Genomic DNA, 20,943 nt, shown 5'->3' on the forward strand with positions numbered 1-20,943 from the left:
AGCGTGAGCGTTTTTTATTCTGATCAGGAACAGTTTAACAAGTCCGCAAAGAATCGAGGAAAGGTTTATCGCCAGCTGAAAAGAGACACAGCGCTTCGGCTGTGGAGACTTGTTCGGCTGGCGTTCGGAGAGTCGCGTTTTTCAGAATTGTATTGAGATCGTTTTCCACAGAGCTCAGATGTCAAAGCACAGCAGCAGCTCTCCACAGCGATCCTCTATAGCGCCCTTTCTCCCGCAGCTCCGTCCTCATTGGAAGGAAGCAAGAGTGAAAGGCTGAAGTGAAATAGAGCGGGGACGAAGGCAGTGAAGAGAGAGAACGTGGGAAGAAGAGAAAAACGCAAGGGAAAAAAAGCAGCGTCGAAAAAGAGGTGACGGAGCTGTCCTCTCAATAAGAAGGGTGCCAGCGAGCCTTGCTCTTGCTTACGGCCACACCCCCTTGAGCACGCCTGATCTCGTCTGATCTCGGAAGCTAAACAGGGATGGGTCTGGTTAGTACTTGGATGGGAGACCGCCTGGGAATACCAGGTGCTGTAAGCTTTTAAGCGCAGGAGGCGCCCTATCCCCGCTCGCTCGCTCATTCCCCTGTTCACACGTGCAGTGCGGCTTGTCCGTCTGTTTATTTGTCAGCTTTGGCGAGACACGGGTGCTTGTGTATTAGCGTGAGCGTTTTTTATTCTGATCAGGAACAGTTTTACAAGTCCGCAAAGGATCGAGGAAAGGTTTATCGCCAGCTGAAAAGAGACACAGCGCTTCGGCTGTGGAGACTTGTTCGGCTGGCGTTCGGAGAGTCGCGTTTTTCAGAATTGTATTGAGATCGTTTTCCACAGAGCTCAGATGTCAAAGCACAGCAGCAGGTCTCCACAGCGATCCTCTATAGCGCCCTTTCTCCCGCAGCTCCGTCCTCATTGGAAGGAAGCAAGAGTGAAAGGCTGAAGTGAAATAGAGCGGGGACGAAGGCAGTGAAGAGAGAGAACGTGGAAAGAAGAGAAAAACGCAAGGGAAAAAAGCAGCGTCGTTAAAGAGGTGACGGAGCTGTCCTCTCAATAAGAAGGGTGCCAGCGAGCCTTGCTCTCGCTTACGGCCACACCCTTTTGAGCACGCCTGATCTTGTCTGATCTCAGAAGCTAAACAGGGATGGGCCTGGTTAGTACTTGGATGGGAGACCGCCTGGGAATCCCAGGTGCTGTAAGCTTTTAAGCGCAGGAGGCGCCCTATCCCCGCTCGCTCGCTCATTCCCCTGGTCACACGTGCAGTGCGCTTGTCCGTCTGTTTGTCAGCTTTGGCGAGACACGGGTGCTTGTGTATTAGCGTGAGCGTTTTTTATTCTGATCAGGAACAGTTTTACAAGACCGCAAAGGATCGAGGAAAGGTTTATCGCCAGCTGAACAGAGACACAGCGCTTCGGCTGTGGAGACTTGTTCGGCTGGCGTTCGGAGAGTCGCGTTTTTCAGAATTGTATTGAGATCGTTTTCAACAGAGCTCAGATGTCAAAGCACAGCAGCAGCTCTCCACAGCGATCCTCTATAGCGCCCTTTCTCCCGCAGCTCCGTCCTCATTGGAAGGAAGCAAGAGTGAAAGGCTGAAGTGAAATAGAGCGGGGACAAAGGCAGTGAAGAGAGAGAACGTGGGAAGAAGAGAAAAACGCAAGGGAAAAAAAGCAGCGTCGTAAAAGAGGTGACGGAGCTGTCCTCTCAATAAGAAGGGTGCCAGCGAGCCTTGCTCTTGCTTACGGCCACACCCCCTTGAGCACGCCTGATCTCGTCTGATCTCGGAAGCTAAACAGGGATGGGCCTGGTTAGTACTTGGATGGGAGACCGCCTGGGAATACCAGGTGCTGTAAGCTTTTAAGCGCAGGAGGCGCCCTATCCCCGCTCGCTCGCTCATTCCCCTGTTCACACGTGCACTGCGGCTTGTCCGTCTGTTTATTTGTCAGCTTTGGCGAGACACGGGTGCTTGTGTATTAGCGTGAGCGTTTTTTATTCTGATCAGGAACAGTTTTACAAGTCCGCAAAGGATCGAGGAAAGGTTTATCGCCAGCTGAAAAGAGACACAGCGCTTCGGCTGTGGGGATTTGTTCGGCTGGCGTTCGGAGAGTCGCGTTTTTCAGAATTGTATTGAGATCGTTTTCCACAGAGCTCAGATGTCAAAGCACAGCAGCAGCTCTCCACAGCGATCCTCTATAGCGCCCTTTCTCCCGCAGCTCCGTCCTCATTGGAAGGAAGCAAAAGTGAAAGGCTGAAGTGAAATAGAGCGGGGACGAAGGCAGTGAAGAGAGAGAACGTGGGAAGAAGAGAAAAACGCAAGAGAAAAAAAGCAGCGATGTAAAAGAGGTGACGGAGCTGTCCTCTCAATAAGAAGGGTGCCAGCGAGCTTTGCTCTCGCTTATGGCCACACCCCCTTGAGCACGCCTGATCTCGTCTGATCTCGGAAGCTAAACAGGGATGGGCCTGGTTAGTACTTGGATGGGAGACCGCCTGGGAATACCAGGTGCTGTAAGCTTTTAAGCGCAGGAGGCGCCCTATCCCCGCTCGCTCGCTCATTCCCCTGTTCACACGTGCAGTGCGGCTTGTCCGTCTGTTTATTTGTCAGCTTTGGCGAGACACGGGTGCTTGTGTATTAGCGTGAGCGTTTTTTATTCTGATCAGGAACAGTTTAACAAGTCCGCAAAGGATCGAGGAAAGGTTTATCGCCAGCTGAAAAGAGACACAGCGCTTCGGCTGTGGAGACTTGTTCGGCTGGCGTTCGGAGAGTCGCGTTTTTCAGAATTGTATTGAGATCGTTTTCCACAGAGCTCAGATGTCAAAGCACAGCAGCAGCTCTCCACAGCGATCCTCTATAGCGCCCTTTCTCCCGCAGCTCCGTCCTCATTGGAAGGAAGCAAGAGTGAAAGGCTGAAGTGAAATAGAGCGGGGACGAAGGCAGTGAAGAGAGAGAACGTGGGAAGAAGAGAAAAACGCAAGGGAAAAAAAGCAGCATCGTAAAAGAGGTGACGGAGCTGTCCTCTCAATAAGAAGGGTGCCAGCGAGCCTTGCTCTCGCTTACGGCCACACCCCCTTGAGCACGCCTGATCTCGTCTGATCTCGTAAGCTAAACAGGGATGGGCCTGGTTAGTACTTGGATGGGAGACCGCCTGGGAATACAAGGTGCTGTAAGCTTTTAAGCGCAGGAGGCGCCTATCCCCGCTCGCTCGCTCATTCCCCTGTTCACACGTGCAGTGCGGCTTGTCCGTCTGTTTATTTGTCAGCTTTGGCGAGACACGTGTGCTTGTGTATTAGCGTGAGCGTTTTTTATTCTGATCAGGAACAGTTTAACAAGTCCGCAAAGAATCGAGGAAAGGTTTATCGCCAGCTGAAAAGAGACACAGCGCTTCGGCTGTGGAGACTTGTTCGGCTGGCGTTCGGAGAGTCGCGTTTTTCAGAATTGTATTGAGATCGTTTTCCACAGAGCTCAGATGTCAAAGCACAGCAGCAGCTCTCCACAGCGATCCTCTACAGCGCCCTTTCTCCCGCAGCTCCGTCCTCATTGGAAGGAAGCAAGAGTGAAAGGCTGAAGTGAAATAGAGCGGGGACGAAGGCAGTGAAGAGAGAGAACGTGGGAAGAAGAGAAAAACGCAAGGGAAAAAAAGCAGCGTCGTAAAAGAGGTGACGGAGCTGTCCTCTCAATAAGAAGGGTGCCAGCGAGCCTTGCTCTCGCTTACGGCCACACCTCCTTGAGCACGCCTGATCTCATCTGATCTTGGAAGCTGAACAGGGATGGGCCTGGTTAGTACTTGGATGGGAGACCGCCTGGGAATACCAGGTGCTGTAAGCTGTTAAGCGCAGGAGGCGCCCTATCCCCGCTCGCTCGCTCATTCCCCTGTTCACACGTGCAGTGCGGCTTGTCCGTCTGTTTATTTCTCAGCTTTGGCGAGACACGGGTGCTTGTGTATTAGCGTGAGCGTTTTTTATTCTGATCAGGAACAGTTTTACAAGTCCGCAAAGGATCGAGGAAAAGTTTATCGCCAGCTGAAAAGAGACACAGCGCTTCGGCTGTGGAGACTTGTTCGGCTGGCGTTCGGAGAGTCGCGTTTTTCAGAATTGTATTGAGATCGTTTTCCACAGAGCTCAGATGTCAAAGCACAGCAGCAGCTCTCCACAGCAATCCTCTATAGCGCCCTTTCTCCCGCAGCTCCGTCCTCATTGGAAGGAAGCAAGAGTGAAAGGCTGAAGTGAAATAGAGCGGGGACGAAGGCAGTGAAGAGAGAGAACGTGGGAAGAAGAGAAAAACGCAAGAGAAAAAAAGCAGCGATGTAAAAGAGGTGACGGAGCTGTCCTCTCAATAAGAAGGGTGCCAGCGAGCTTTGCTCTTGCTTATGGCCACACCTCCTTGAGCACGCCTGATCTCGTCTGATCTCGGAAGCTAAACAGGGATGGGCCTGGTTAGTACTTGGATGGGAGACCGCCTGGGAATACCAGGTGCTGTAAGCTTTTAAGCGCAGGAGGCGCCCTATCCCCGCTCGCTCGCTCATTCCCCTGTTCACACGTGCAGTGCGGCTTGTCCGTCTGTTTATTTGTCAGCTTTGGCGAGACACGGGTGCTTGTGTATTAGCGTGAGCGTTTTTTATTCTGATCAGGAACAGTTTAACAAGTCCGCAAAGGATCGAGGAAAGGTTTATCGCCAGCTGAAAAGAGACACAGCGCTTCGGCTGTGGAGACTTGTTCGGCTGGCGTTCGGGGAATCGCGTTTTTCAGAATTGTATTGAGATCGTTTTCCACAGAGCTCAGATGTCAAAGCACAGCAGCAGCTCTCCACAGCGATCCTCTATAGCGCCCTTTCTCCCGCAGCTCCGTCCTCATTGGAAGGAAGCAAGAGTGAAAGGCTGAAGTGAAATAGAGTGGGGACGAAGGCAGTGAAGAGAGAGAACGTGGAAAGAAGAGAAAAACGCAAGGGAAAAAAGCAGCGTCGTAAAAGAGGTGACGGAGCTGTCCTCTCAATAAGAAGGGTGCCAGCGAGCGTTGCTCTCGCTTACGGCCACACCCCCTTGAGCACGCCTGATCTCGTCTGATCTAGGAAGCTAAACAGGGATGGGCCTGGTTAGTACTTGGATGGGAGACCGCCTGGGAATACCAGCTGCTGTAAGCTTTTAAGCGCAGGAGGCGCCCTATCCCCGCTCGCTCGCTCATTCCCCTGTTCACACGTGCAGTGCGGCTAGTCCGTCTGTTTATTTGTCAGCTTTGGCGAGACACGGGTGCTTGTGTATTAGCGTGAGCGTTTTTTATTCTGATCAGGAACAGTTTAACAAGTCCGCAAAGGATCGAGGAAAGGTTTATCGCCAGCTGAAAAGAGACACAGCGCTTCGGCTGTGGAGACTTGTTCGGCTGGCGTTCGGGGAATCGCGTTTTTCAGAATTGTATTGAGATCGTTTTCCACAGAGCTCAGATGTCAAAGCACAGCAGCAGCTCTCCACAGCGATCCTCTATAGCGCCCTTTCTCCCGCAGCTCCGTCCTCATTGGAAGGAAGCAAGAGTGAAAGGCTGAAGTGAAATAGAGCGGGGACGAAGGCAGTGAAGAGAGAGAACGTGGAAAGAAGAGAAAAACGCAAGGGAAAAAAGCAGCGTCGTAAAAGAGGTGACGGAGCTGTCCTCTCAATAAGAAGGGTGCCAGCGAGCCTTGCTCTCGCTTAAGGCCACACCCCCTTGAGCACGCCTGATCTCGTCTGATGTCGGAAGCTAAACAGGGATGGGCCTGGTTAGTACTTGGATGGGAGACCGCCTGGGAATACCAGGTGCTGTAAGCTTTTAAGCGCAGGAGGCGCCCTATCCCCGCTCGCTGGCTCATTCCCCTGTTCACACGTGCAGTGCGGCTTGTCCGTCTGTTTATTTGTCAGCTTTGGCGAGACACGGGTGCTTGTGTATTAGCGTGAGCGTTTTTTATTCTGATCAGGAACAGTTTAACAAGTCCGCAAAGGATCGAGGAAAGGTTTATCGCCAGCTGAAAAGAGACACAGCGCTTCGGCTGTGGAGACTTGTTCGGCTGGCGTTCGGAGAGTCGCGTTTTTCAGAATTGTATTGAGATCGTTTTCCTCAGAGCTCAGATGTCAAAGCACAGCAGCAGCTCTCCACAGCGATCCTCTATAGCGCCCTTTCTCCCGCAGCTCCGTCCTCATTGGAAGGAAGCAAGAGTGAAAGGCTGAAGTGAAATAGAGCGGGGACGAAGGCAGTGAAGAGAGAGAACGTGGGAAGAAGAGAAAAACGCAAGGGAAAAAAAGCAGCGTCGTAAAAGAGGTGACGGAGCTGTCCTCTGAATAAGAAGGGTGCCAGCGAGCATTGCTCTCGCTTACGGCCACACCCCCTTGAGCACGCCTGATCTCGTCTGATCTCGGAAGCTAAACAGGGATGGGCCTGGTTAGTACTTGGATGGGAGACCGCCTGGGAATACCAGGTGCTGTAAGCTTTTAAGCGCAGGAGGCGCCCTATCCCCGCTCGCTCGCTCATTCCCCTGTTCACACGTGCAGTGCGGCTTGTCCGTCTGTTTATTTGTCAGCTTTGGCGAGACACGGGTGCTTGTGTATAAGCGTGAGCGTTTTTTATTCTGATCAGGAACAGTTTTACAAGTCCGCAAAGGATCGAGGAAAGGTTTATCGCCAGCTGAAAAGAGACACAGCGCTTCGGCTGTGGAGACTTGTTCGGCTGGCGTTCGGAGAGTCGCGTTTTTCAGAATTGTATTGAGATCGTTTTCCACAGAGCTCAGATGTCAAAGCACAGCAGCAGCTCTCCACAGCGATCCTCTATAGCGCCCTTTCTCCCGCAGCTCCGTCCTCATTGGAAATAAGCAAGAGTGAAAGGCTGAAGTGAAATAGAGCGGGGACGAAGGCAGTGAAGAGAGAGAACGTGGGAAGAAGAGAAAAACGCAAGGGAAAAAAAGCAGCGTCGTAAAAGAGGTGACAGAGCTGTCCTCTCAATAAGAAGGGTGCCAGCGAGCCTTGCTCTTGCTTATGGCCACACCCCCTTGAGCACGCCTGATCTCGTCTGATCTCGGAAGCTAAACAGGGATGGGCCTGGTTAGTACTTGGATGGGAGACCGCCTGGGAATACCAGGTGCTGTAAGCTTTTAAGCGCAGGAGGCGCCCTATCCCCGCTCGCTCGCTCATTCCCCTGTTCACACGTGCAGTGCGGCTTGTCCGTCTGTTTATTTGTCAGCTTTGGCGAGACACGGGTGCTTGTGTATTAGCGTGAGCGTTTTTTATTCTGATCAGGAACAGTTTTACAAGTCCGCAAAGGATCGAGGAAAGGTTTATCGCCAGCTGAAAAGAGACACAGCGCTTCGGCTGTGGAGACTTGTTCGGCTGGCGTTCGGAGAGTCGCGTTTTTCAGAATTGTATTGAGATCGTTTTCCACAGAGCTCAGATGTCAAAGCACAGCAGCAGCTCTCCACAGCGATCCTCTATAGCGCCCTTTCTCCCGCAGCTCCGTCCTCATTGGAAGGAAGCAAGAGTGAAAGGCTGAAGTGAAATAGAGCGGGGACGAAGGCAGTGAAGAGAGAGAACGTGGAAAGAAGAGAAAAACGCAAGGGAAAAAAGCAGCGTCGTAAAAGAGGTGACGGAGCTGTCCTCTCAATAAGAAGGGTGCCAGCGAGCCTTGCTCTCGCTTAAGGCCACACCCCCTTGAGCACGCCTGATCTCGTCTGATGTCGGAAGCTAAACAGGGATGGGCCTGGTTAGTACTTGGATGGGAGACCGCCTGGGAATACCAGGTGCTGTAAGCTTTTAAGCGCAGGAGGCGCCCTATCCCCGCTCGCTGGCTCATTCCCCTGTTCACACGTGCAGTGCGGCTTGTCCGTCTGTTTATTTGTCAGCTTTGGCGAGACACGGGTGCTTGTGTATTAGCGTGAGCGTTTTTTATTCTGATCAGGAACAGTTTAACAAGTCCGCAAAGGATCGAGGAAAGGTTTATCGCCAGCTGAAAAGAGACACAGCGCTTCGGCTGTGGAGACTTGTTCGGCTGGCGTTCGGAGAGTCGCGTTTTTCAGAATTGTATTGAGATCGTTATCCTCAGAGCTCAGATGTCAAAGCACAGCAGCAGCTCTCCACAGCGATCCTCTATAGCGCCCTTTCTCCCGCAGCTCCGTCCTCATTGGAAGGAAGCAAGAGTGAAAGGCTGAAGTGAAATAGAGCGGGGACGAAGGCAGTGAAGAGAGAGAACGTGGGAAGAAGAGAAAAACGCAAGGGAAAAAAAGCAGCGTCGTAAAAGAGGTGACGGAGCTGTCCTCTTAATAAGAAGGGTGCCAGCGAGCCTTGCTCTCGCTTACGGCCACACCCCCTTGAGCACGCCTGATCTCGTCTGATCTCGGAAGCTAAACAGGGATGGGCCTGGTTAGTACTTGGATGGGAGACCGCCTGGGAATACCAGGTGCTGTAAGCTTTTAAGCGCAGGAGGCGCCCTATCCCCGCTCGCTCGCTCATTCCCCTGTTCACACGTGCAGTGCGGCTTGTCCGTCTGTTTATTTGTCAGCTTTGGCGAGACACGGGTGCTTGTGTATTAGCGTGAGCGTTTTTTATTCTGATCAGGAACAGTTTTACAAGTCCGCAAAGGATCGAGGAAAGGTTTATCGCCAGCTGAAAAGAGACACAGCGCTTCGGCTGTGGAGACTTGTTCGGCTGGCGTTCGGAGAGTCGCGTTTTTCAGAATTGTATTGAGATCGTTTTCCACAGAGCTCAGATGTCAAAGCACAGCAGCAGCTCTCCACAGCGATCCTCTATAGCGCCCTTTCTCCCGCAGCTCCGTCCTCATTGGAAGGAAGCAAGAGTGAAAGGCTGAAGTGAAATAGAGCGGGGACAAAGGCAGTGAAGAGAGAGAACGTGGGAAGAAGAGAAAAACGCAAGAGAAAAAAAGCAGCGTCGGAAAAGAGGTGACGGAGCTGTCCTCTCAATAAGAAGGGTGCCAGCGAGCCTTGCTCTCGCTTACGGCCACACCCCCCTTGAGCACGCCTGATCTCGTCTGATCTCGGAAGCTAAACAGGGATGGGCCTGGTTAGTACTTGGATGGGAGACCGCCTGGGAATACCAGGTGCTGTAAGCTTTTAAGCGCAGGAGGCGCCCTATCCCCGCTCGCTCGCTCATTCCCCTGTTCACACGTGCAGTGCGGCTTGTCCGTCTGTTTATTTGTCAGCTTTGGCGAGACACGTGTGCTTGTGTATTAGCGTGAGCGTTTTTTATCCTGATCAGGAACAGTTTAACAAGTCCGCAAAGAATCGAGGAAAGGTTTATCGCCAGCTGAAAAGAGACACAGCGCTTCGGCTGTGGAGACTTGTTCGGCTGGCGTTCGGAGAGTCGCGTTTTTCAGAATTGTATTGAGATCGTTTTCCACAGAGCTCAGATGTCAAAGCACAGCATCAGCTCTCCACAGCGATCCTCTATACCGCCCTTTCTCCCGCAGCTCCGTCCTCATTGGAAGGAAGCAAGAGTGAAAGGCTGAAGTGAAATAGAGCGGGGACGAAGGCAGTGAAGAGAGAGAACGTGGGAAGAAGAGAAAAACGCAAGGGAAAAAAAGCAGCGTCGTAAAAGAGGTGACGGAGCTGTCCTCTCAATAAGAAGGGTGCCAGCGAGCCTTGCTCTCGCTTACGGCCACACCCCCTTGAGCACGCCTGATCTCGTCTGATCTCGGAAGCTAAACAGGGATGGGCCTGGTTAGTACTTGGATGGGAGACCGCCTGGGAATACCAGGTGCTGTAAGCTTTTAAGCGCAGGAGGCGCCCTATCCCCGCTCGCTCGCTCATTCCCCTGTTCACACGTGCAGTGCGGCTTGTCCGTCTGTTTGTCAGCTTTGGCGAGACACGGGTGCTTGTGTATTAGCGTGAGCGTTTTTTATTCTGATCAGGAACAGTTTTACAAGTCCGCAAAGGATCGAGGAAAGGTTTATCGCCAGCTGAAAAGAGACACAGCGCTTCGGCTGTGGAGACTTGTTCGGCTGGCGTTCGGAGAGTCGCGTTTTTCAGAATTGTATTGAGATCGTTTTCCTCAGAGCTCAGATGTCAAAGCACAGCAGCAGCTCTCCACAGCGATCCTCTATAGCGCCCTTTCTCCCGCAGCTCCGTCCTCATTGGAAGGAAGCAAGAGTGAAAGGCTGAAGTGAAATAGAGCGGGGACGAAGGCAGTGAAGAGAGAGAACGTGGGAAGAAGAGAAAAACGCAAGGGAAAAAAAGCAGCGTCGTAAAAGAGGTGACGGAGCTGTCCTCTCAATAAGAAGGGTGCCAGCGAGCCTTGCTCTCGCTTATGGCCACACCCCCTTGAGCACGCCTGATCTCGTCTGATCTCGGAAGCTAAACAGGGATGGGCCTGGTTAGTACTTGGATGGGAGACCGCCTGGGAATACCAGGTGCTGTAAGCTTTTAAGCGCAGGAGGCGCCCTATCCCCGCTCGCTCGCTCATTCCCCTGTTCACACGTGCAGTGCGGCTTGTCCGTCTGTTTATTTGTCAGCTTTGGCGAGACACGGGTGCTTGTGTATTAGCGTGAGCGTTTTTTATTCTGATCAGGAACAGTTTTACAAGTCCGCAAAGGATCGAGGAAAGGTTTATCGCCAGCTGAAAAGAGACACAGCGCTTCGGCTGTGGAGACTTGTTCGGCTGGCGTTCGGAGAGTCGCGTTTTTCAGAATTGTATTGAGATCGTTTTCCACAGAGCTCAGATGTCAAAGCACAGCAGCAGCTCTCCACAGCGATCCTCTATAGCGCCCTTTCTCCCGCAGCTCCGTCCTCATTGGAAGGAAGCAAGAGTGAAAGGCTGAAGTGAAATAGAGCGGGGACAAAGGCAGTGAAGAGAGAGAACGTGGGAAGAAGAGAAAAACGCAAGAGAAAAAAAGCAGCGTCGTAAAAGAGGTGACGGAGCTGTCCTCTCAATAAGAAGGGTGCCAGCGAGCCTTGCTCTCGCTTACGGCCACACCCCCCTTGAGCACGCCTGATCTCGTCTGATCTCGGAAGCTAAACAGGGATGGGCCTGGTTAGTACTTGGATGGGAGACCGCCTGGGAATACCAGGTGCTGTAAGCTTTTAAGCGCAGGAGGCGCCCTATCCCCGCTCGCTCGCTCATTCCCCTGTTCACACGTGCAGTGCGGCTTGCCCGTCTGTTTATTTGTCAGCTTTGGCGAGACTCGGGTGCTTGTGTATTAGCGTGAGCGTTTTTTATTCTGATCAGGAACAGTTTTACAAGTCTGCAAAGGATCGAGGAAAGGTTTATCGCCAGCTGAAAAGAGACACAGCGCTTCGGCTGTGGAGACTTGTTCGGCTGGCGTTCGGAGAGTCGCGTTTTTCAGAATTGTATTGAGATCGTTTTCCACAGAGCTCAGATGTCAAAGCACAGCAGCAGCTCTCCACAGCGATCCTCTATAGCGCCCTTTCTCCCGCAGCTCCGTCCTCATTGGAAGGAAACAAGAGTGAAAGGCTGAAGTGAAATAGAGCGGGGACGAAGGCAGTGAAGAGAGAGAACGTGGGAAGAAGAGAAAAACGCAAGAGAAAAAAAGCAGCGTCGTAAAAGAGGTGACGGAGCTGTCCTCTCAATAAGAAGGGTGCCAGCGAGCCTTGCTCTCGCTTACGGCCACACCCACTTGAGCACGCCTGATCTCGTCTGATCTCGGAAGCTAAACAGGGATGGGCCTGGTTAGTACTTGGATGGCAGACCGCCTGGGAATACCAGGTGCTGTAAGCTTTTAAGCGCAGGAGGCGCCCTATCCCCGCGCGCTCGCTCATTCCCCTGTTCACACGTGCAGTGCGGCTTGTCCGTCTGTTTATTTGTCAGCTTTGGCGAGACACGGGTGCTTGTGTATTAGCGTGAGCGTTTTTTATTCTGATCAGGAACAGTTTAACAAGTCCGCAAAGGATCGAGGAAAGGTTTATCGCCAGCTGAAAAGAGACACAGCGCTTCGGCTGTGGAGACTTTATTAATAAGGCCCCTCAGTAGTTGAGATCTCTGTTATTCCCATCTAGAAACATGCAATCAGCATGTTATTGCTGAAGCAATAGTCACAACATTATTCCACACCTGGGTGAGATGCGGGTTATGATGACAGTCATGCTTTCTACACCTTATACTGAGCTCAGAAATGGACCAAGCGGACATCTCACGAGCAGATCCCTCCGCGTATAAGAAAGGCAACTTGTCTCAGCAGAAATACAAAAAGGCAAAAACCCCACACTTGGAATGCAAACCTACCCTAAAAAGGAAACACGGTTTTAAAACGAACTTGATTTTCCCCTGGAGAAACCTTTTTATGGACACACATCGCATCTATTACACATGTAGAACTAAATATAAAGATAAAACTTCATATAAGAAGTCATGACATATCACACATGACGAAGTCTGGTCCAGAATAAACAGTTTACACTGACCCACCTTTATTTACCCTGGTCACTCACTTCTATTAACTGTTTAACTGGGTAACAAATTAATATTTGTTTCAATTTGGGATCTACACCTGGGAGCCCTGAAATGTTGGCCAGAGGGGAGAAGCTGATATTCAGACGTGAGAATATATTAAAATAAAGGATCTGATGTTGTTTTTCACCTGTCTAATCAAAGCTTGTTCAAAAATTATCTGATTATAGGACACACGAGTTTATAATCATACTCATTCCACTTTTTAACCCCGTATATATGCACAATATGAAACGTATATACACTAAATCTCACGTGTGACTCCCATAATATACATTTCTTTACGAAAATTAGGAACACTTACTACAATTATCAACCCCCCATGACGAGGCAATATTTCATACCTTTGTTTCTTTGTGGGTTCAAAGTTCTGTCCTGTCGTTTCACACGTAATGTTTTGGTAGTTATCTCAATTTTCCTTTGCAATTATCTCCAAGATCATCATCAACTTTTTGTAAAACGCTATGCACAACTGATATTTAAAGAAAGTCCTGTACCAAAACGTCTTCGTAGGGAAAGACAACTTTTTTTCCTTACGTTAGTCGCTACACGGTTACTCAAAAAATCCATTCACCGCCTTTAAAAAAAAAGTTTCGTTTTTTATTGTGGTTCACTGACATTTCTGTCACAATTCTGAGGGGCCCCAAATAAAATTCACTTGCCGGTATAAAGACGCCGGCGAGGATAAGACAGGTATCGAACCACCTGCGTATCTAGCGGACGTTTAAAATAAAAAAAATGGCGTGTAATGTTGCGAAGGGCTACTGTTTTTTTTATAGTTTGTCGATTGTAAGGGACGTGGGCCGCGACAGAAATACTGGACGGGGTGGGAAAAGGTTTATTGATGGTTTATTGTACCGCAACGGTCACAATTGACTCACCAGCAAAGATGGCGCCGAGGCCACATCGGCTCCCTCCCGCCCTGCCTCGCACCGAAGCTCGAGCTGCGGAGCGCGACGCCAAACCGCCAGTCCACGGGCGCGGGCGCCGGACATAGACGTCATAAACCCTTCCGAGGCGCAGGAATTATAGATCACTGTAGTTTCTTCTGGACCCGGGTTAGGGACAGTGTGCCCTCCGTGAGAGTCTTCTGAGGAAGCCAGTGTCTCATGGGTGTCCAGGCTTGGTACCATCTGTCCATCACAGGACACACAGACACACACACTCACACACCCTGGACAGGACACCAGTCCATCACAGGACACACACACACTCACTCACACACCCTGGACAGGACACCAGTCCATCACAGGACATACACACACCCTAGATAGGACACCAGTCACTCACAGGATACACACACACACTCACACACCCTGAACAGGACACCAGTCCCTCACAGGACACACACACAACCTGGATAGGACACCAGTCCCTCACAGGACACTCAGACACACACACTCACACACCCTGGACAGGAACCAGTCCATCACATGACAAACACACATTCACTCACACACCCTGGACAGGACAGCACTCCATCATAGGACACACACACACCAGGGCCAGTTTTCCCAGAAGCCAATTAGCCCAAAAGCCTGTCTTTGGACCCGAAGAACACAGGGAGAACATGCAGACTCCACACAGACAGCCCCCCCCCCCCCCCCGGGTCCAGACCCGAGCCCGGAGCCCCCCCGCGCTGAACCCCTCCGTACAGACGGCCACACACAGCTCCGTTGTTCCCGATTCCCGAGGTGATCTGTTAAAAGAAGCCGGTGTGTTGCCTCCAGGTCACATTTCCTACTGGAGTCAGGACAGGAGGCTCTTCTGTACACAGAAGGGGATGGGGGTGGGGAACAAGCCGCCCAGCCCTGTGGTTGAAGCCGATACCCCGGCTTCTCTCCAGACACAGCTGGGTGAGCTCCTCCAGTCAGTACAGGGGGCTCTACTGTACACAGAGGGTGGCGGGGGTGTGGAACAACTCCTTTGTTCGGGGCCTTGGGGCATTCTTGTTGTGAAAGGCGCTATATAAAAAAAACTGAATTGAAATTGAATCTTACAGGTTTGGGTTTTTCAGAGATCTTGTCAGAGATCTTGTCTGACGTGCCCGTTTCAAAAACGTAACGACACTCCTCACGTCCGAGCGCCGCCGGTCTGTGACGTAACGTATCCTTACACAACCATGACGGTTTCATCATGGACAGCACGAAAGCCCGAAAAGTGGTTGACGTTTTAATTTGGCAACGCCACGATGGATCCCAGTTTTTTTTTTTATTTTGGAGGCCAAAAAGGACAAAAAAGGAAACGTCCGGAGTGGATCGATGGTCATCTCTGCGGTTGTTCTGATGTTCTGAAAAAACAAAACAAAAAAAAAAACGGCTCGCTTGCCCGGTCGTGTAGTGTTTCCACACCCCACGCAAATCAACTTCTCTTCGCCCCCGGGGGCTCGTCGCCCGCAGCACCCCTCTCACGTGATAGGGGCTTCCCCCGGCTGTGACGTACTTACCCTACCCCCTTTTCCGCCAACGTCATACCGAAGGTCGCGCTTCGGGCCGCGGCGATGTTGACGGACTGTCTTGTAGCGTGAGAAGGGTTTAAATTTCGACTTAAGGAGTTGGCCATCGTTATATTTCGCGAGGTATCATACGGGGGGAAAAAGAACATTTATATTTATCAACCTACTAGTAATACTGGGTGGATGTCACGTTCCCCAAAGTTCAGTGCCTCTCTCTAATAAAGTAGAAACGTGACATTGAACTCCGTTCGAAACAGGAGAAATCACCAGGACACGATACAACTGACGTCCGGAAAAGAAAAAAAGAACTCCTATTCCCATTTGTAATGACCCCGTAGTGTTTTTCCCGGTGTGCGCTCATCTTTCGGAGACCCGTTTCTCTCTGGTGTTTTGCTGTTGGAATAAATGCCGAGGTGACCCTTCTGTGTGGAGTCTGCGTGTTCTCTCCAGCGGGTCGTTTCCTACACCGCAGGGGCTGATCGAACCGGGGTCTCCCAATCGTCACAGAAGTGTGTGTCATTTTGTGTGGTGGTGGGGGGGTGCATCGGGGATACTGCGCCCCGAGGGGATAACCTCTCACCTTACTCCGGACGAAGGGAGAAGACCTGTACCTTCACGAGTCCGGGTTGTGAAAACTTCTTCTGGCAGTTCAAAACGTTTCGAAGAGACTACAGCGCTACCCTGTTTTCCATTTCTATCGTGTATTATTATACAGTCATAAGTATCTGTACTGATCACAGATCCCCCTCTCACTACCAGGACTGAAGCCCAGTGCAGCACGAATAATAATAATAATAATTAATCCGTCTGGACTCTCCACTCAGAGCTCTTCCCAGGTCAGGGGGATCCCCTCCAGCCCCCCCAGTGTGCAGCCCCCACGTGGATGATGCTCCAGTCCGCTCAGCACACAGCAGCTCTCAGTGGGGAGGAGAGCAGAGGGATGGAGCCAGTTCAGAGAGGGGGGGTGATAAGGAGGCCATGATGGGTCAAGACCAGGGGGGGAATCAGGCCAGGACACTGGGGTAACACCCCTACTCCTCTCCAGAAACACCCCGGGATTGTTAATGAGCACAGAGAGTCAGGACCTCGGTTTGACGTCTTATCCGAAGGACGGCGCCTGTTTACAGTCCAGTGTCCCCCGTCACTATACTGGGGCATCAGGACCCACACAGACCGCAGGGTGAAAGCGCCCCCTGCTGGCCCCACTCACACCTCTCCCAGCAGCAACCTCAGTTTTTCCCAGGAGTCTCCCCTCCAGGTACTGACCAGGCTTCTACCTGCTGGGCTCCAGTGGGGAGGGGGCTGCTAGCTGGGAGCTGCAGGGTGAGATGGCTGCTGGGCAAACGATGGCTAAAGAGCTTCCTAGGACACCCTGGAGTTCGTGGTCAACTTCCTTCTCTTCAGACGGAGGTGGCTTGAAATCTGTCTCGTTTCAAGGAGTATTGGACACGATGCCCCCCCTGCTTTAGCCCCGCTAACTGGTGGCACGCCGACAACGAGGGCTCTCGGCCTCAATCCATCAACCACAAACTCTCCGGGATGAAAGAGAAAGACAGACTCTGTTCGTTCGTTTCGGGGGGGGGAGGGAAAAAACCAAAAGCTTTTTTTAAAAAACATTTTAATGATGCTTAACAAAAGAACAAAAATTACAATACAGATTAATGTCAAGGGACACACCCCCCCCCCCCCATCTTACGATCATCACAGGACCTTAAAATAATACTTAATAATACAAGGTCATGCAGACGATCTGAGGACTCAGGTGGAGATAATGTGAAAGCTTTCCACAGTCCAGTCTGGGGTCCCTCAGCTTCAGTCCAGACTGGGGTCTGGGGTCCCTCAGCTTCAGTCCAGACTGGGGTCCCTCAGCTTCAGTCCAGACTGGGATCTGGGGTCCCTCAGCTCCGGTCCAGTCCAGTCTGGGGCCCCTCAGCTCTGGTCCAGTCCAGTATGGGGCCCCTCAGCTCCAGTGCAGTCCAGTCCAGTCTGGTGTCCCTCAGCTCCAGTGCAGCCCAGTCTGGGGTCCCTCAGCTTCGGTCCAGCACAGTCTGGGGTCCCTCAGCTTCGGTCCAGCACAGACTGGGGTCCCTCAGCTTCAGTCCAGACTGGTGTCCCTCAGCTTCGGCCCAGCACAGACTGGGGTCCCTCAGCTTCGGTCCAGACTGGGGTCCCTCAGCTCCAGTGCAGTCCAGACTGGGGTCCCTCAGCTTCGGTCCAGCACAGACTGGGGTCTCTCAGCTTCGGTCCAGACTGGGGTCCCTCAGCTTCAGTCCAGCACAGTCTGGGGTCCCTTAGCTTTGGTCCAGTCCAGTCTGGGGTCCCTCAGCTTCGGTCCAGCACAGCCTGGGGCCCCTCAGCTCCAGTCCAGTCCAGTCTGGGGCCCCTCAGCTTTGGTCCAGCACAGTCTGGAGTCCCTCAGCTTCGGTCCAGCACAGACTGGGGTCCCTCAGCTTTGGCCCAGCACAGACTGGGGTCCCTCAGCTTCGGTCCAGCACAGACTGGGGTCCCTCAGCTTCGGTCCAGCACAGTCTGGGGTCCCTCAGCTCCAGTCCAGTCCAGTCCAGTCCAGTCCTTGGTGGGGAAGGCGACTCCGATCTTAGCTGGCACAGAACCAGGAAAGGAACCTGGAAAGAATATTGTTATTGCAGGTGTGAGGGACACAGACACGGACATCACCATGACATCAAACAGCAAGAGGAGACTCCTTCTTGAATCACAGACACGACCGGGCGGCGTCCCCCTGTCTGCTCACCTGCACCTCCTCTTCTTCTTCTTGTCCTTCCCGGCAGCCTGCTCCTCCTCTCCCTCGCTCTTCCTCTCCTGACACACGGTCTCCGCCGCCTCCATCGGCTCGTCCTTATCATCTGTCTCCACCGACATGCAGCTCAGGGACTTTAAAAAGACGCACCAGCACTTCTGAAGCAGAGACAGGAGAGTCACGTTAAGAGTCGGACTGGACACTCCAGGACATGAACACTGCACTGAGAGAGAGAGGGGTTCATACACACACACTGACTGGACACTCCAGTACATGAACACTGCACTGAGAGAGAGAGGGGTTCATACACACACACTGACTGGACACTGGACAGGAGTAAAGAGAGAATCAGAGCATTACCCACTTTCTTTTTCTTCTGTCTCACAGGAGGTGGTGATTGGACCTCCTCCAGCTGGAGTCCGAGTAGGGAGAGAGGGGGCAGGAGAGGGACAGCACAGGGAGAGAAAGAGAGAGACACGTGAGTCAAGTGTCCCAAGAGTACAGAGACTCTGCTGAGATCACACTCGCAGTGAGTGAGCCTGGGTGTAGCCCACTAATACTGACCCACTGTACACCATAGGACAGAGAAGAGGAGGAGAGAGACACACTGACTGGACACCACAGCACAGAGAGGAGGAGGAGAGAGACAGTGACAGACAGAGCTGACAAGACAGACAAGATGGCGAAACTCCACCACAGACAGGACAGGAGGCAGGGTGGGACCAGCACTGACCTTCTTCCTCTCTCCTGCCGGAGGAGCTGTCTCCACCTCCTCTTCCTCCTGCAAGTCAAGAGACAGGCTGAGAGAGAGACGGGCTGGTGGGACATCGGCGAACAGAGCTGAAGGCAGAGAGCCGGGGAGACAGGCCCAGCTGGGACAACGCAGGACAGACAGAGAGACAGACAGAAAGGAAGGAGAGAGAGACACAAAGATGAAGGCACAGAAAGACAGCAGGCAAAGAGAAAGATTGAGATTGAGGGACAAACAAACCGAGAGAGAGAGCGGAAGGAGAGAGAGAGAGGAAGGAGAGAGAAGGACAGACAGACTGACAGACGGGGCTGAAAGAGAGAGAGACAGAGAGGCAGGGACAGACAGACAGCAGGACGAGAGAGAGACAGAGATCGAGGGACAATAATTTGGTTTCGAAATTTATTCTGAAAATATACAATCATTCACTCCTGAAAAATATCGAGTTCAAATTATACATTATGTACAATATTGTAATCAACATATGGCTAATCATCAAAAATAAAAAAAACTGTACTGGGGGACACAGCTGGCTGTGCTGTTCTGGACAGAACACACTGAGGTCCAGTTTCCACCTCCTGCAGGATCAAACAGCACCTCCACTGGCTCTCCAGTGAACAGAGGGACAGACAGAGAGGCTTCAGGCTGCAGGGTGACATTGTCTCTGTGAGCTGAAAGACAATCAGGACAGAGGATGATATAAGAACACACTCTGTCAAGAATATAGAGCCCTCTAGTGATCCTACTGTAGACCTGCTCACCACCCACAGTGACGATCACAGTGCTGATACTGCTTCCATTAAGGTCCCTCACTGTGTAGTTGCCCTGATCAGCTGGAGTGAGGGAGCGGAGTGTCAGAGAGCTGTTCTGCACTGACACTCACTGTTCGTACCTGGGGCCAGGGAGCCCTGCGCTGCTCAGTAAGACTATACGATTCCGGACAGATCGTGCAGGATCAAACAGCACCTCCACTGGACCAGCAGTGTGGAGGGGGGAGACAGAGAGGCACCAGGCTGCAGGCTGTGGACTTCTGAGTGAGCTGAAAAGGGACAGGTAGAAACATGTTGAATATTTTGTTTTACAACAATACCTTGAGTTTGGACTGCGATCAGCTTCATTTTGTATTTCAGCTGTGAAAATGCAATTTCAAAAATGCACGCCACAGTCATGTTAGGTTCAAGTTACAGTTGCATCACAACTCAATACATTTGCAATTCACTTCTGAGATAATTGTTCCTGGTGTTTGTGTTGTGTATGCCTTGCAATGGAGGGGTGAGAAATAATGGACTTATTACATTATAATGAATAATAATTGCTTACACTTATATAGTGCTTTTCTGGACACTCCACTCAAAGCGCTTTGCAGGACATGGGGACTCCCCTCCACCACCACAAATGTGCAGCATCCACCTGGATGATGGGACGGCAGCCATAGTGCACCAGAACGCTCCCCACACACCAGCTATGAGTGGGGAGGAGAGCAGAGTAATGAAGCCAATTCATAAATGGGGGTTATTAGGAGGCCATGATTGGTAAGGGTCAATGGGAAATTTGGCCAGGACACTGGGGTAAAACCCCTACTCTTTTCGAGAAACACCCCGGGATTTTTAATGACCACAGAGAGTCAGGACCTCGGTTTTACGTCTCATCTGAAGGACGGCACCTGTTTACAGTTTTTCCAGTGTCCCCGTCACTATACTGGGGCATTAGGACCCACATGGGCCACAGGGTGAGAGTTCCCCCTGCTGGCCCCACTAACACCTCTTCCAGCAGCAACCTTAGTTATTATTGTGAAGAATGAAAGAATATTAGGAACATGAAAAGGTTGAATGTTTTAAATGCGTTTTTTTACTGAAACATCCGCTACAGAGATGCGCACACACGTCATTACAAACGCACACCTGCACAGAGACGTCCTCAAGCGCCTTGTTCACAATTATGGGCTCCAATAGGAACAAAAAACGCCAGCCTGACAACTCGAGCATTCAAACCAAGAACCCAACACGTACTTATGTTGGCAGCCTGTGCAGAAAAGCAGAAAGAACCACAAGCCTTCTCTATTGGGAGGAAAAACACACACTCCCTCTCTCACACTCCTGATTTCCTTAAATAGCTCATTCTTCATCTCTGGCTCCTACATACAGTATAGCAGCGCTCAGTCTGCTTTGAATAAGCCATAAATCTAAGATTTGTTTTATCTGTTCCTCTTGTCTAGGCCTAGAGCTGCTTTTCATAAAAGAGCTGTTTGCATAAATAGCTAGGGTTACAGCTGAAGACACCAGCTTCATCCCCCAATGTGTAATACGTCGGGAGCAAGAGAAGAGGGCCAGGCCGTGCCTTTTCATAGATTTTTCTTCTGAAAAGTCGGGTTCTCGGAGGCAGATTTATCCCCTCATGCAGTGTAGAGAGATAGACACGCCCGCGCGCGAACAGTTAGAGCTGCACCCTCACACAGAGTCAGACCCGCACAGACACGTCCTCTTGTTTAAACAAATACACAAACCTGACGGCGCTCACAATGATCCAGACACACACACACACACACACACACACACACACACACACACACACACACA

At 51.5% G+C, this 20,943-nt stretch overlaps 1 protein-coding gene, 12 non-coding genes and 6 pseudogenes across 13 annotated transcripts in view; all 19 read left to right on the forward strand.

Annotated features, from left to right (window-relative positions):
• LOC138242549 (antigen WC1.1-like) overlaps nt 1-20,943 on the forward strand; it is a 621,195-nt gene that overhangs the window by 481,464 nt on the left and 118,788 nt on the right. The window lies entirely within an intron of this gene.
• LOC138216589 (5S ribosomal RNA) lies at nt 419-537 on the forward strand. Its single transcript, XR_011180301.1, has one exon. It is a non-coding gene; the product is annotated as a 5S ribosomal RNA (ribosomal RNA).
• Nucleotides 1,074-1,192, forward strand: LOC138217844 (5S ribosomal RNA; annotated as a pseudogene).
• Nucleotides 1,725-1,843, forward strand: LOC138244603 (5S ribosomal RNA). Its single transcript, XR_011193218.1, has one exon. It is a non-coding gene; the product is annotated as a 5S ribosomal RNA (ribosomal RNA).
• On the forward strand, nt 2,381-2,499 carry LOC138245323 (5S ribosomal RNA). The gene has a single exon (XR_011193933.1). It is a non-coding gene; the product is annotated as a 5S ribosomal RNA (ribosomal RNA).
• LOC138218472 (5S ribosomal RNA) lies at nt 3,037-3,155 on the forward strand (annotated as a pseudogene).
• LOC138217683 (5S ribosomal RNA) lies at nt 3,692-3,810 on the forward strand. The gene has a single exon (XR_011181395.1). It is a non-coding gene; the product is annotated as a 5S ribosomal RNA (ribosomal RNA).
• Nucleotides 4,348-4,466, forward strand: LOC138244833 (5S ribosomal RNA). Its single transcript, XR_011193448.1, has one exon. It is a non-coding gene; the product is annotated as a 5S ribosomal RNA (ribosomal RNA).
• LOC138218674 (5S ribosomal RNA) lies at nt 5,003-5,121 on the forward strand (annotated as a pseudogene).
• On the forward strand, nt 5,658-5,776 carry LOC138218509 (5S ribosomal RNA; annotated as a pseudogene).
• On the forward strand, nt 6,314-6,432 carry LOC138244604 (5S ribosomal RNA). The gene has a single exon (XR_011193219.1). It is a non-coding gene; the product is annotated as a 5S ribosomal RNA (ribosomal RNA).
• On the forward strand, nt 6,970-7,088 carry LOC138245324 (5S ribosomal RNA). The gene has a single exon (XR_011193934.1). It is a non-coding gene; the product is annotated as a 5S ribosomal RNA (ribosomal RNA).
• LOC138218510 (5S ribosomal RNA) lies at nt 7,625-7,743 on the forward strand (annotated as a pseudogene).
• On the forward strand, nt 8,281-8,399 carry LOC138244605 (5S ribosomal RNA). Its single transcript, XR_011193220.1, has one exon. It is a non-coding gene; the product is annotated as a 5S ribosomal RNA (ribosomal RNA).
• On the forward strand, nt 8,937-9,056 carry LOC138216320 (5S ribosomal RNA). The gene has a single exon (XR_011180031.1). It is a non-coding gene; the product is annotated as a 5S ribosomal RNA (ribosomal RNA).
• On the forward strand, nt 9,594-9,712 carry LOC138244606 (5S ribosomal RNA). Its single transcript, XR_011193221.1, has one exon. It is a non-coding gene; the product is annotated as a 5S ribosomal RNA (ribosomal RNA).
• LOC138245325 (5S ribosomal RNA) lies at nt 10,246-10,364 on the forward strand. The gene has a single exon (XR_011193935.1). It is a non-coding gene; the product is annotated as a 5S ribosomal RNA (ribosomal RNA).
• Nucleotides 10,902-11,021, forward strand: LOC138216321 (5S ribosomal RNA). The gene has a single exon (XR_011180032.1). It is a non-coding gene; the product is annotated as a 5S ribosomal RNA (ribosomal RNA).
• On the forward strand, nt 11,559-11,677 carry LOC138218060 (5S ribosomal RNA; annotated as a pseudogene).

Source organism: Lepisosteus oculatus, chromosome 14 (assembly GCF_040954835.1).
Source record: "Lepisosteus oculatus isolate fLepOcu1 chromosome 14, fLepOcu1.hap2, whole genome shotgun sequence".
NCBI lineage: Eukaryota > Metazoa > Chordata > Actinopteri > Semionotiformes > Lepisosteidae > Lepisosteus > Lepisosteus oculatus.